At 40.7% G+C, this 11,447-nt stretch overlaps 5 pseudogenes; 2 read left to right on the top strand and 3 right to left on the bottom strand.

Annotated features, from left to right (window-relative positions):
* Positions 1-500: 500 nt before the first annotated feature.
* Positions 501-1,355, bottom strand: LOC149267704 (serine protease 1 pseudogene; annotated as a pseudogene).
* A 495-nt stretch (positions 1,356-1,850) lies between these two features.
* Positions 1,851-2,686, top strand: LOC149267703 (serine protease 1 pseudogene; annotated as a pseudogene).
* Positions 2,687-3,186: 500 nt separating this feature from the next.
* Positions 3,187-4,212, bottom strand: LOC149267702 (serine protease 1 pseudogene; annotated as a pseudogene).
* A 487-nt stretch (positions 4,213-4,699) lies between these two features.
* On the top strand, positions 4,700-5,538 carry LOC149267701 (serine protease 1 pseudogene; annotated as a pseudogene).
* Positions 5,539-6,242: 704 nt separating this feature from the next.
* Positions 6,243-7,087, bottom strand: LOC149267700 (serine protease 1 pseudogene; annotated as a pseudogene).
* Between the last annotated feature and the right edge of the window lie 4,360 nt (positions 7,088-11,447).

Raw genomic sequence — 11,447 nt, 5'->3', positions numbered from 1 at the left:
CACTCTGACTTCCTGCCAACCTCACAGTCTGTGTCACTGTCTGCGGCCTAACAAACGCCAATAACTACAGAATATCATTTAAGTTGTCTATATATACGCAGCAGTATTCATTTGGTATTTATATGTAAATAAAACGAAGCTATAATGCATGCTGCAGCAGAGAGTGTTTCCATTGGTTACTTAACGCTCGACTGCAACGACCGATACCTGCCGCCGGACCCAACGTTTGAACGCGACTTAGTGATTCTGAGAAAGACGCTTATTATAAAAGACAGCCAGTGCAGCATTTCTTCAGTCGCCAGGAATCAGTCATGCAGTGTATATCGAAGTAAAGTATGTGTAAATATTCAATGATCATTCAATGATCATATGTGTAAATATTCAATGATCATTCAGCTATGCTTTATAGACTTGGAGGAAATGCTTAGAAGAAATACTTAAAGGAAATATAGTTAAGAAATGTCTTATGGCATCTAGTTAATACAAACTGGCAAAAAGAATATTTTTCAAAATGATTTCTTTAATTTATTTATGTCAGCAATAGATTAGTAATAAGCAATTCCAGTATGGTCACGGATCCAGTCCAAGTGATAGGTAACACGCTGGAAGCCAGATGGATGTCCAGATTGACAACCGGCAGAAGAGACCCAGTTGGTCACGCCAACCAGTTTGTTGCCGTCATGTGTGACCAATGGGCCGCCAGAGTCACCACCGCAGGTGGACTTGCCATCAGGAGTTCGCACACAGAGAATGTTGTCGGTAACAGTTCCAGAACCATATGTTCGCTGGCACTCGGAGTTGTGAATGATCTGCAGATCGACGCACTGAAGCCAATCAGGCAATGGGCTACCATCGTAAGTGCCGCCCCATCCGCAAGCAACAGCCCACCATTCGTTGTAGTCATTGTAGCGATCATTGTAGCTGGGTAGCTCAACCTTGTTAACCATGTGCCAGAAGTCCACATGGGGAATGCGGATCAATGCAATATCAGCGTTGTGGTGGTTGATGATGTCGTTGCGGCTGACCCAGTGGGTGTACTGGGCGTTAGTGCGCCAGGTGGCACCGAAGTATACTGTGACATCGCTACCCGTGCAGTGCTCGGCAGTCAGCACCCAGGTGTGACCTATGATGGAGCCACCGCACCACCATCCGCCGCTGAAGCCCAAGCCAACAGTATAAGGAGCTTTACCTTCATAGGCTGGGTAGCCATTGGTAATGCGACCTTCGATCTTGTTGACTTTTGCAAGGTCCTTGGGATGGACGACCTCCTCGAATGCCGAGGCAGAGACAACAGCCAATACCAGAATAGTTATCAACACCTTCATGATGAATATTCAACTTGTGGTTCTTAATGTCGTTCAAGGGCCTTTTATACTTTATTTGCCTTGATAGAATCTCGATCATGCAAGGTCTTATCAGGCCGCTTAAGAGTCTATAAATATTCCTTGAGTTCTATAAAATCCTCTCTGATAATTTTTATTGAGGAAATCATTTACATTATTTTTTTTTGTAATTTATTGATATACACAAATTGGCGGCGCATTCAACCGCCATGAAGGCGATTAATCGGTGGAGTTTTGCATTTAGCATGCAGTTAGTATAAGCTAATCCTCATATTCATTCTTCTTATATGGGTGGATGGAATATTTTAAATTATAATAAATTTAATATTATGACTTTTTGAGTTTTCATACCTTTATCAACTGTCTATGAATTTTCAAAGACTTTGCATAAATTGTGACCGCTTATCTGGTATTATAATTAATTTTTCATAATTTATAATGCATTTAATTTAACAAAATGCGTGTGCTCAAATTTTGTATAAAATCAGCTGCAGAACTTAATGATGCTCAGTTCGTATCAATATGAAGGTATTTCTTACTATTCTCGCTTTGGCTACTGCCTCCGCTTCTGGCGCTGCGTTGCCCGGTGCTGCAGAGAAGGCTATTCAACGTAAAGGATATCTCCGGCCGTATTACAAACGGCTATCCAGCCTACGAGGGCAAGGCACCTTACACTGTTGGTCTTGGTTTCAGCGGCGGATGGTGGTGCGGTGGCTCCATCATAGGTCACACCTGGGTCCTGACTGCAGAGCACTGCACGGGTAGCGATGTCACAGTATACTTCGGTGCCACCTGGCGCACTAACGCCCAGTTCACCCACTGGGTCAGCCGCAACGACATCATCAACCACCACAACGCTGATATTGCATTGATCCGCATTCCCCATGTGGACTTCTGGCACATGGTTAACAAGGTTGAGCTACCCAGCTACAATGATCGCTACAATGACTACAACGAATGGTGGGCTGTTGCTTGCGGCTGGGGCGGCACTTACGATGGTAGCCCATTGCCTGATTGGCTTCAGTGCGTCGATCTGCAGATCATTCACAACTCCGAGTGCCAGCGAACATATGGTTCTGGAACTATTACCGACAACATTCTCTGTGTGCGAACTCCTGATGGTAAGTCCACCTGCGGTGGTGACTCTGGCGGCGGCCCATTGGTTACACATGACGGTAACAAACTGGTCGGTGTTACAAACTTTGGTACAAGTTCATGCACATCTGGGGCTCCTGCTGGTTTCCAGCGTGTCACATATCACTTGGACTGGATCCGTGACCACACTGGAATTGCTTACTATTAGTCAAGCTTTTTGAACAATAAATAAACTTCATTGAACTATATTTCAGAGTTCTTTCTTGAATAATCTAAAAATTGAGGAATCAGATGTTAATTATAAGTGACTTTGGAAAATGTTTTTAAAATCCGTAATATTTTCCATAATTCATGGGATCGAGGTATCAAAATTCCAATTAATAAAGTTGTGCTCTAACTCTGCTAGCTTTTCATACAAGTTGAGTGCCTGATTATTGACGAATCGAAGATTGATATTTTAAATACTTTCCTGTATTTTTTCGGGTAGATCATATGTTTAAAAAGTTACTATGAAAGTAGCTAGTTTAACTTATCGAACGTGGGAAATCAGACTTTAGTTCAATTTTAGGTGACGGGCTAGGCAGAAGGAGGCTCAGCTGGCCACAAAAGTGATAAAAGAGCAGGACGGCGCGCTGCCTGTATGAATTGTTCGCGCTGATCCTAGAACGTAAAGGAGATAGATAACTAGATCATTTTAGGTCATCACCATCGAGATTCTTGTACTTATAATTGTCTCATGTCTCATATATTATGGAACTAAATTCTTCAAATTTTGTATTTTATATTTAAGAAAATTTAAAGATATCTCCTACCCATTCACCCGTTACTAGAAATTTCCTACATCTTATGAATCGGTAGTATTTTCGACAACAGCTTCTTTGGACCAGTTAATAAAAATAGCTAATACGAATAGTTTTTTAATGATTTATTTAAGTCGTAAGGACAGCCATAGCTTAATAATAAGCAATTCCAGTATGGTCACGGATCCAGTCCAAGTGATAGGTAACACGCTGGAAGCCAGATGGATGTCCAGATTGACAACCGGCAGAAGAGACCCAGTTGGTCACGCCAACCAGTTTGTTGCCGTCATGTGTGACCAATGGGCCGCCAGAGTCACCACCCCGCAGGTGGACTTGCCATCAGGAGTTCGCACACAGAGAATGTTGTCGGTAACAGTTCCAGAACCATATGTTCGCTGGCACTCGGAGTTGTGAATGATCTGCAGATCGACGCACTGAAGCCAATCAGGCAATGGGCTACCATCGTAAGTGCCGCCCCAGCCGCAAGCAACAGCCCACCATTCGTTGTAGTCATTGTAGCGATCATTGTAGCTGGGTAGCTCAACCTTGTTAACCATGTGCCAGAAGTCCACATGGGGAATGCGGATCAATGCAATATCAGCGTTGTGGTGGTTGATGATGTCGTTGCGGCTGACCCAGTGGGTGAACTGGGCGTTAGTGCGCCAGGTGGCACCGAAGTATACTGTGACATCTGACATCGCTACCCGTGCAGTGCTCGGCAGTCAGCACCCAGGTATGACCTATGATGGAGCCACCGCACCACCATCCGCCGCTGAAGCCCAAGCCAACAGTATAAGGAGCTTTACCTTCATAGGCTGGGTAGCCATTGGTAATGCGACCTTCGATCTTGTTGACTTTTGCAAGGTCCTTGGGATGGACGACCTCCTCGAATGCCGAGGCAGAGACAACAGCCAATACCAGAATAGTTATCAACACCTTCATGATGAATATTCAACTTGTGGTTCTTAATGTCGTTCAAGGGCCTTTTATACTTTATTTGCCTTGATAGAATCTCGATCATGCAAGGTCTTATCAGGCCGCTTAAGAGTCTATAAATATTCCTTGAGTTCTATAAAATCCTCTCTGATAATTTTTATTGAGGAAATCATTTACATTATTTTTTTTTGTAATTTATTGATATACACAAATTGGCGGCGCATTCAACCGCCATGAAGGCGATTAATCGGTGGAGTTTTGCATTTAGCATGCAGTTAGTATAAGCTAATCCTCATATTCATTCTTCTTATATGGGTGGCATGGAATATTTTAAATTATAATACATTTAATATTATGACTTTTTGAGTTTTCATACCTTTATCAACTGTCTATGAATTTTCAAAGACTTTGCATAAATTGTGACCGCTTATCTGGTATTATAATTAATTTTTCATAATTTATAATGCATTTAATTTAACAAAATGCGTGTGCTCAAATTTTGTATAAAATCAGCTGCAGAACTTAATGATGCTCAGTTCGTATCAATATGAAGGTATTTCTTACTATTCTCGCTTTGGCTACTGCCTCCGCTTCTGGCGCTGCGTTGCCCGGTGCTGCAGAGAAGGCTATTAACGTAAAGGATATCTCCGGCCGTATTACAAACGGCTATCCAGCCTACGAGGGCAAGGCACCTTACACTGTTGGTCTTGGTTTCAGCGGCGGATGGTGGTGCGGTGGCTCCATCATAGGTCACACCTGGGTCCTGACTGCAGAGCACTGCACGGGTAGCGATGTCACAGTATACTTCGGTGCCACCTGGCGCACTAACGCCCAGTTCACCCACTGGGTCAGCCGCAACGACATCATCAACCACCACAACGCTGATATTGCATTGATCCGCATTCCCCATGTGGACTTCTGGCACATGGTTAACAAGGTTGAGCTACCCAGCTACAATGATCGCTACAATGACTACAACGAATGGTGGGCTGTTGCTTGCGGCTGGGGCGGCACTTACGATGGTAGCCCATTGCCTGATTGGCTTCAGTGCGTCGATCTGCAGATCATTCACAACTCCGAGTGCCAGCGAACATATGGTTCTGGAACTATTACCGACAACATTCTCTGTGTGCGAACTCCTGATGGTAAGTCCACCTGCGGTGGTGACTCTGGCGGCCCATTGGTTACACATGACGGTAACAAACTGGTCGGTGTTACAAACTTTGGTACAAGTTCATGCACATCTGGGGCTCCTGCTGGTTTCCAGCGTGTCACATATCACTTGGACTGGATCCGTGACCACACTGGAATTGCTTACTATTAGTCAAGCTTTTTGAACAATAAATAAACTTCATTGAACTATATTTCAAAATTCTTTCTTGAATAATCTAAAAATTGAGAAATCAGATGTTAATTATAAGTGACTTTGGAAAATGTTTTCAAAATCCGTAATATTTTCCATAATTCATGGGATCGGGGTATCAAAATTCCAATTAATAAAGTTGTGCTCTAACTCTGCTAGCTTTTAATACAAGTTGAGTGCCTGATTATTGGCGAATCGAAGATTGATATATTTTAAATATTTTCCTGTATTTTTTCGGGTAGATCATATGTTTTTAAAAAGTTACTGTGTTACTAGGTTACTATGAAAGAAGCTAGTTTAACTTATCGAACGTGGAAAATCAGACTTTAGTTCAATTTTAGGTGACGAGTTAGGCAGAAGGAGGTTTAGCTGGCCACAAAAGTGATAAAAGAGCAGGACGGCGCGCTGACTGTATGAATGTTCGCGCTGATCCTAGAACGTAAAGGAGCTAGATAACTAGATCTGGACTCGAAAATCGAGACTGTTTGAAAACATTTTTGGTCATCACTATCGAAATTCTTGTACTCATAATTGTTTCATATATTATGGAACTAAATTCTTCAAATTTTGTATTTTATTTTTAAGAAAATTTAAAGATATCTCCTACCCATTCACCCGTTACTAGAAATTTCCTACATCTTATGAATCGGTAGTATTTTCGACAACAGCTTCTTTGGACCAGTTAATAAAAATTGCTAATACGAATAGTTTTTTAATGATTTATTTAAGTCGTAAGGCAGCCATAGCTTAATAATAAGCAATTCCAGTATGGTCACGGATCCAGTCCAAGTGATAGGTAACACGCTGGAAGCCAGATGGATGTCCAGATTGACAAACCGGCAGAAGAGACCCAGTTGGTCACGCCAACCAGTTTGTTGCCGTCATGTGTGACCAATGGGCCGCCAGAGTCACCACCGCAGGTGGACTTGCCATCTGGAGTTCGCGCACACAGAGAATGTTGTCGGTAACAGTTCCAGAACCATATGTTCGCTGGCACTCGGAGTTGTGAATGATCTGCAGATCGACGCACTGAAGCCAATCAGGCAATGGGCTACCATCGTAAGTGCCGCCCCAGCCGCAAGCAACAGCCCACCATTCGTTGTAGTCATTGTTGTAGCGATCATTGTAGCTGGGTAGCTCAACCTTGTTAACCATGTGCCAGAAGTCCACATGGGGAATGCGGATCAATGCAATATCAGCGTTGTGGTGGTTGATGATGTCGTTGCGGCTGACCCAGTGGGTGAACTGGGCGTTAGTGCGCCAGGTGGCACCGAAGTATACTGTGACATCGCTACCCGTGCAGTGCTCGGCAGTCAGCACCCAGGTGTGACCTATGATGGAGCCACCGCACCACCATCCGCCGCTGAAGCCCAAGCCAACAGTATACGGAGCTTTACCTTCATAGGCTGGGTAGCCATTGGTAATGCGACCTTCGATCTTGTTGACTTTTGCAAGGTCCTTGGGATGGACGACCTCCTCGAATGCCGAGGCAGAGAGACAACAGCCAATGCCAGAATAGTTATCAACACCTTCATGACGAATATTCAACTTGTGGTTTGTGAAGTTTTTCAACGGCTTTTTATACTAACGTTATCTGGATGGAAATGCGATTTTGCTGTGTCTTATCTGTTCGTCAGAAGGCTCATAAATATTCCTTCAGTTCAATTAAAATGTTAAATTTTTTTTTATTATACCTTGAACCCATTTTCAATGGGAAATCAGGGTATAATGGTTTTGTTGAAATGTATGTAGCAGGGAGAAGGAGGCGTGGCAGACCCCACAAAGTATATATATTCTTGATCAGGGCGACGAGCTGAGTTGATTTGGCCCTGTCCGTCTGTCTGTCTGTCTGTCCATCTGTCCGTATGTATGAACGCGTCGATTTCCGAAGATATAAGAGCTAGAGACTTCAAATTTTTTGTAAAATGTTCGCTTTGTTATCATTAAAAATCGATAACTCATCCCGATCTTTTCTTATCGATAAAAAAAACCTTATCAAAAACCAGTTTTAAAATTATATCTTCTCCACTTTTATTCCTAGAGTCTCCAAATTTTTTATGTATGCTTATATGCAATTTATACAATTTTTTGTTTTTTTGCTTAAATTTTTGTTAAAATTTACCCTCCACCCCTTTATTCACCCCCTCACCATCACATTTGTAAAAGGCGTATTTCAAATACTAGAGACTTGTGCTTTGGTAAATACATGCATATCCATGTTATAATCATAATCTGAAAGTTTCATGAAGATCGTACGTCCACAAAAAAAGTTAATAACCAATTAAGTTCTCATAGTAAGCGCACACTGCCGCCCATGCGTGTTTATGGTTGTGTGTGTGTATTTGTGTGTTAATGTTTATGTGTATGTGTGTGTGTGTGTGTGTGTGTGTGTGTGTATGTATGTATGTATGTATGCTTGTGTGTGCGTGCGAGCGTGTGTGTGTGTTTGTGTATGTATGTATGCTTGTGTGTGCGTGCGAGCGTGTGTGTGTGTGGGTGCCTGTTTCTTATGTAAGCTGAAGGACGCGAAAAAAATTATTGAAATAGCTATTACTCCAAGGGTTCAGGGTATCTCGTAGTCGAGCAGTATCGACTAGAGCTTTCTTACTTGTTATTATTAATTTTAATATTAAGTCTTATCTGAGCCTTTTGTCCATAAATAATAAATTTGTCTATTCAGCTTTGAAAGTTGTGACTTTTATTTTAATACATATTGTCCAATAAGTATTTGAATTATTATGAGTGCGCTTTTCTTTCGATTAAGGAACCTTTACTAACTTGAATATATAAAAATGTGTGGCTTTAATAAAATTTGTTCATATGTTTAAGAACTTTGTCAAGGTGGCGGGTATTTAGAGACTCTAAGTCAGTTTCATTTGATCATGGAGGGTTACTTTTGAAACCTATTAAAACACAACACATTATATTAAAACAAGTAAGAAAATCTAGTCGAGAGTGCTCGGCTAGATACTACCCTGAACCCAACTAATAAAAATGCTCAATTAGTATGGCTAAAATTTCAATTTCGATGTTTTTAAATATATAAATGAAGTACAAAACTCATTTATTAAAATATAAAAAATATTTTGAAACAATTAAAAAATATTAACATCAGCTGCACCGATCGGGATTCGAATCGCGACTTCTCGATCGAGCGTCATGCCGCTAACACACTGCGCCACCTCACTTCTGGAAGCGGTGCTGGCAAAACTGAAATAGGTTCACTGCATCAGCGCCATCTACCAAAACTAAACCAAACTAACAGCTGATGTGATTCAAAGAATGTTTTAGAAGAAGTTTGAATGTATGTATGTGCGCACACGCATACGATTCTGTTGTTGTAGCTGCTGCACGTGTGCTTGTTAATTGGCCAAATATTTGACTATTTTTTATTAATTTTTGACTGAAAGGAATTTAATGAAACTTTCAGCATATGATCTACATATTATATTGAATATTTTAGAAATTTAAAAAAATTAAAAAAATGAAACATCATTCACAATTAGCTATAGTGGCATCTAACTTGAACTTGAATGTTTTTACTCGATAAAAATATAACGGGATGATTTATCGAATTTTAAAAGCAAACTCGACGTCTGCGCTGTATATACGGTCATTTAAAAAAAATTGAAGTCTCTAGCTCTTATATCTTCGGAAATTGACGCGTTCAAACATACGGACGGACGGACGGACGGACAGACGGACAGACAGACGGACAGGGCCAAATCGACTCAGCTCGTCGCCCTGATCAAGAATATATAGAGTTTGTGGGGTCTGCCACGCCTCCTTCTGCCTGTTATATATATTTCAACAAAACCATTATACTCTGATTTCCCATTTGCAATGGGTTTAGGGTATAATAAAAAAAATTTAACATTTTAATTAATTGATAAATAAATTATAATAACACGTGTTGTATGATCAGTTTTTATACCCTGAACCCATTGAAAATGGGAAATCAGGGTATAATGGTTTTGTTAAAAGTATGTAACAGGCAGAAGGAGGCGTGGCAGACCCCACAAAGTATATATATTCTTGATCAGGGCGACGAGCTGAGTCGATTTGGCCCTGTCCGTCTGTCTGTCCGTCCGTCCGTATGTATGAACGTGTCGATCTCAGAAGATATAAGAGCTAGAGACTTGAAATTTGTTTTCCTAGGTCCGTGTATATCACGCGCATATCAAGTTTTTCTCTAAATATCGATAACTACTCTCAGTATTTTATTATCGTGCGTCTGTATGTATGTGTGCCGAAAAGAAGTGCACAGTGATTAGAATATCAGATTGGAGGGTTCAGGGTACCTCCTAATCGAGCAGTCTCGACGAGAGTCTTCTTACTTGTTTCTAATTTGTTTTAATGGATCATTGATTTGGCAAATCAAATCGTTCTGTATATTTTGAAGCATACATATAAGAACTTTTTAAACTATTCTATTAATTCTGCTTTTAGGTGTTGCGTCTAATATGTTTTTCCATTTCTTTTCGAGTTTAATATTTTATAGCCCGCTTCTTGGCATCAGATTTTCATACATTTCATTTGTATACCCTGAACCCATTTTCAATGGGAAATCAGGGTATATTGGTTTTCTTGAAATGTATGTAACAGGCAGAAGGAGGCGTGGTAGACCCCATAAAGTATATATTCTTGATCAGGGCGACGAGCTGAGTCAATTTGGCCCTGTCCGTCCGCCTGTCCGTATGTTTGAATTCGTCGATTTCAGAAGATATCAGAGCTAGAGACTAGATTTTTTTTTTTTTTTCAAATGTCCGTACATATAGCCCAGATATCGAGTTTATCTCCACTAATCGATAACTTTTCCCGTTATTTTTTTATCCATTAAAAACAATATCGAAAATAAGCGATTTAATTATATCTGTAAAATCTTTAAAACTAGAGTCGCCAAATTTTATATGTATTTTATAAAATTTCGATTGTAGTTATAATTTACCCCCTGCCCCTATATCCATCCCCTCTAATAAAGAAAGTACATCCACACGAAAAGTTATCAAACAATTAAGTTCCCATAGTAAGCCGATACTGCAGCCGTGTTTATGCGTGCGTGCCTATATATGGTCCTGTGAGTGGGTATCTCTTGTGTAAGCAGAAAGACGCAAAATATTATTAAAATATCACTTGCTCGAAGGGTTCAGAGGATCTTGTAGTCGAGCAGTCTCGACTACAGCTTTCGTACCTGTTAATGTTATAGTGAATAAGTTGAAAATTATCCAAAATTTAAAACTCAGAAGGAAAACTTTTTTAAATGGAGCTCAGTTTATTGTTAATCAAGCGACCAGTGCAGTCCAGGACAAATGGGCCACCAGAATCACACTGGAAGGTAGATAACTTGTTGGGGGTGGCATTGCAGATGACCTTGGCGGAGGCTACGAGGGAGCCATAAGTGGACTGGCAAGATTATGATTATAACATGAATATGCATGTAATTGCCAAAGCATAAGTCTCTAGTATTTGAAATACGCGTTTTACAAAAGTGAGGGTGAGGGGGTGAATTTAGAGGTGGGGGGGGGGGTAAATTTTAACAAAAACCGAAATTGTATAAATTGCATATAAGCATATATAAAAAATTTGGAGACTCTAGGAATAAAAGTGGAGGAGAAGATATAATTTTAAAACTGGTTTTTGATAAGGTTTTTTTATCGATAAGAAAAGATCGGGATGAGTTATCGATTTTTAATGATAACAAAGCGAACATTTTACAAAAAATTTGAAGTCTCTAGCTCTTATATCTTCGGAAATCGACGCGTTCAAACATACGGACAGACGGACAGACAGACAGACGGACAGGGCCAAATCAACTCAGCTCGTCACCCTGATCAAGAATATATATACTTTGTGGGGTCTGCCACGCCTCCTTCTGCCTGTTACATACATTTCAACAAAACCATTATACCC

This window comes from Drosophila arizonae, unplaced genomic scaffold (assembly GCF_054131065.1).
Source record: "Drosophila arizonae isolate 15081-1271.41 unplaced genomic scaffold, UAZ_ARI_1.0 ARI_Backbone_195, whole genome shotgun sequence".
Lineage (NCBI taxonomy): Eukaryota > Metazoa > Arthropoda > Insecta > Diptera > Drosophilidae > Drosophila > Drosophila arizonae.
Note: the sequence above shows the minus strand (reverse complement) of the source record. Positions and strands in the feature narration are given on the sequence as shown.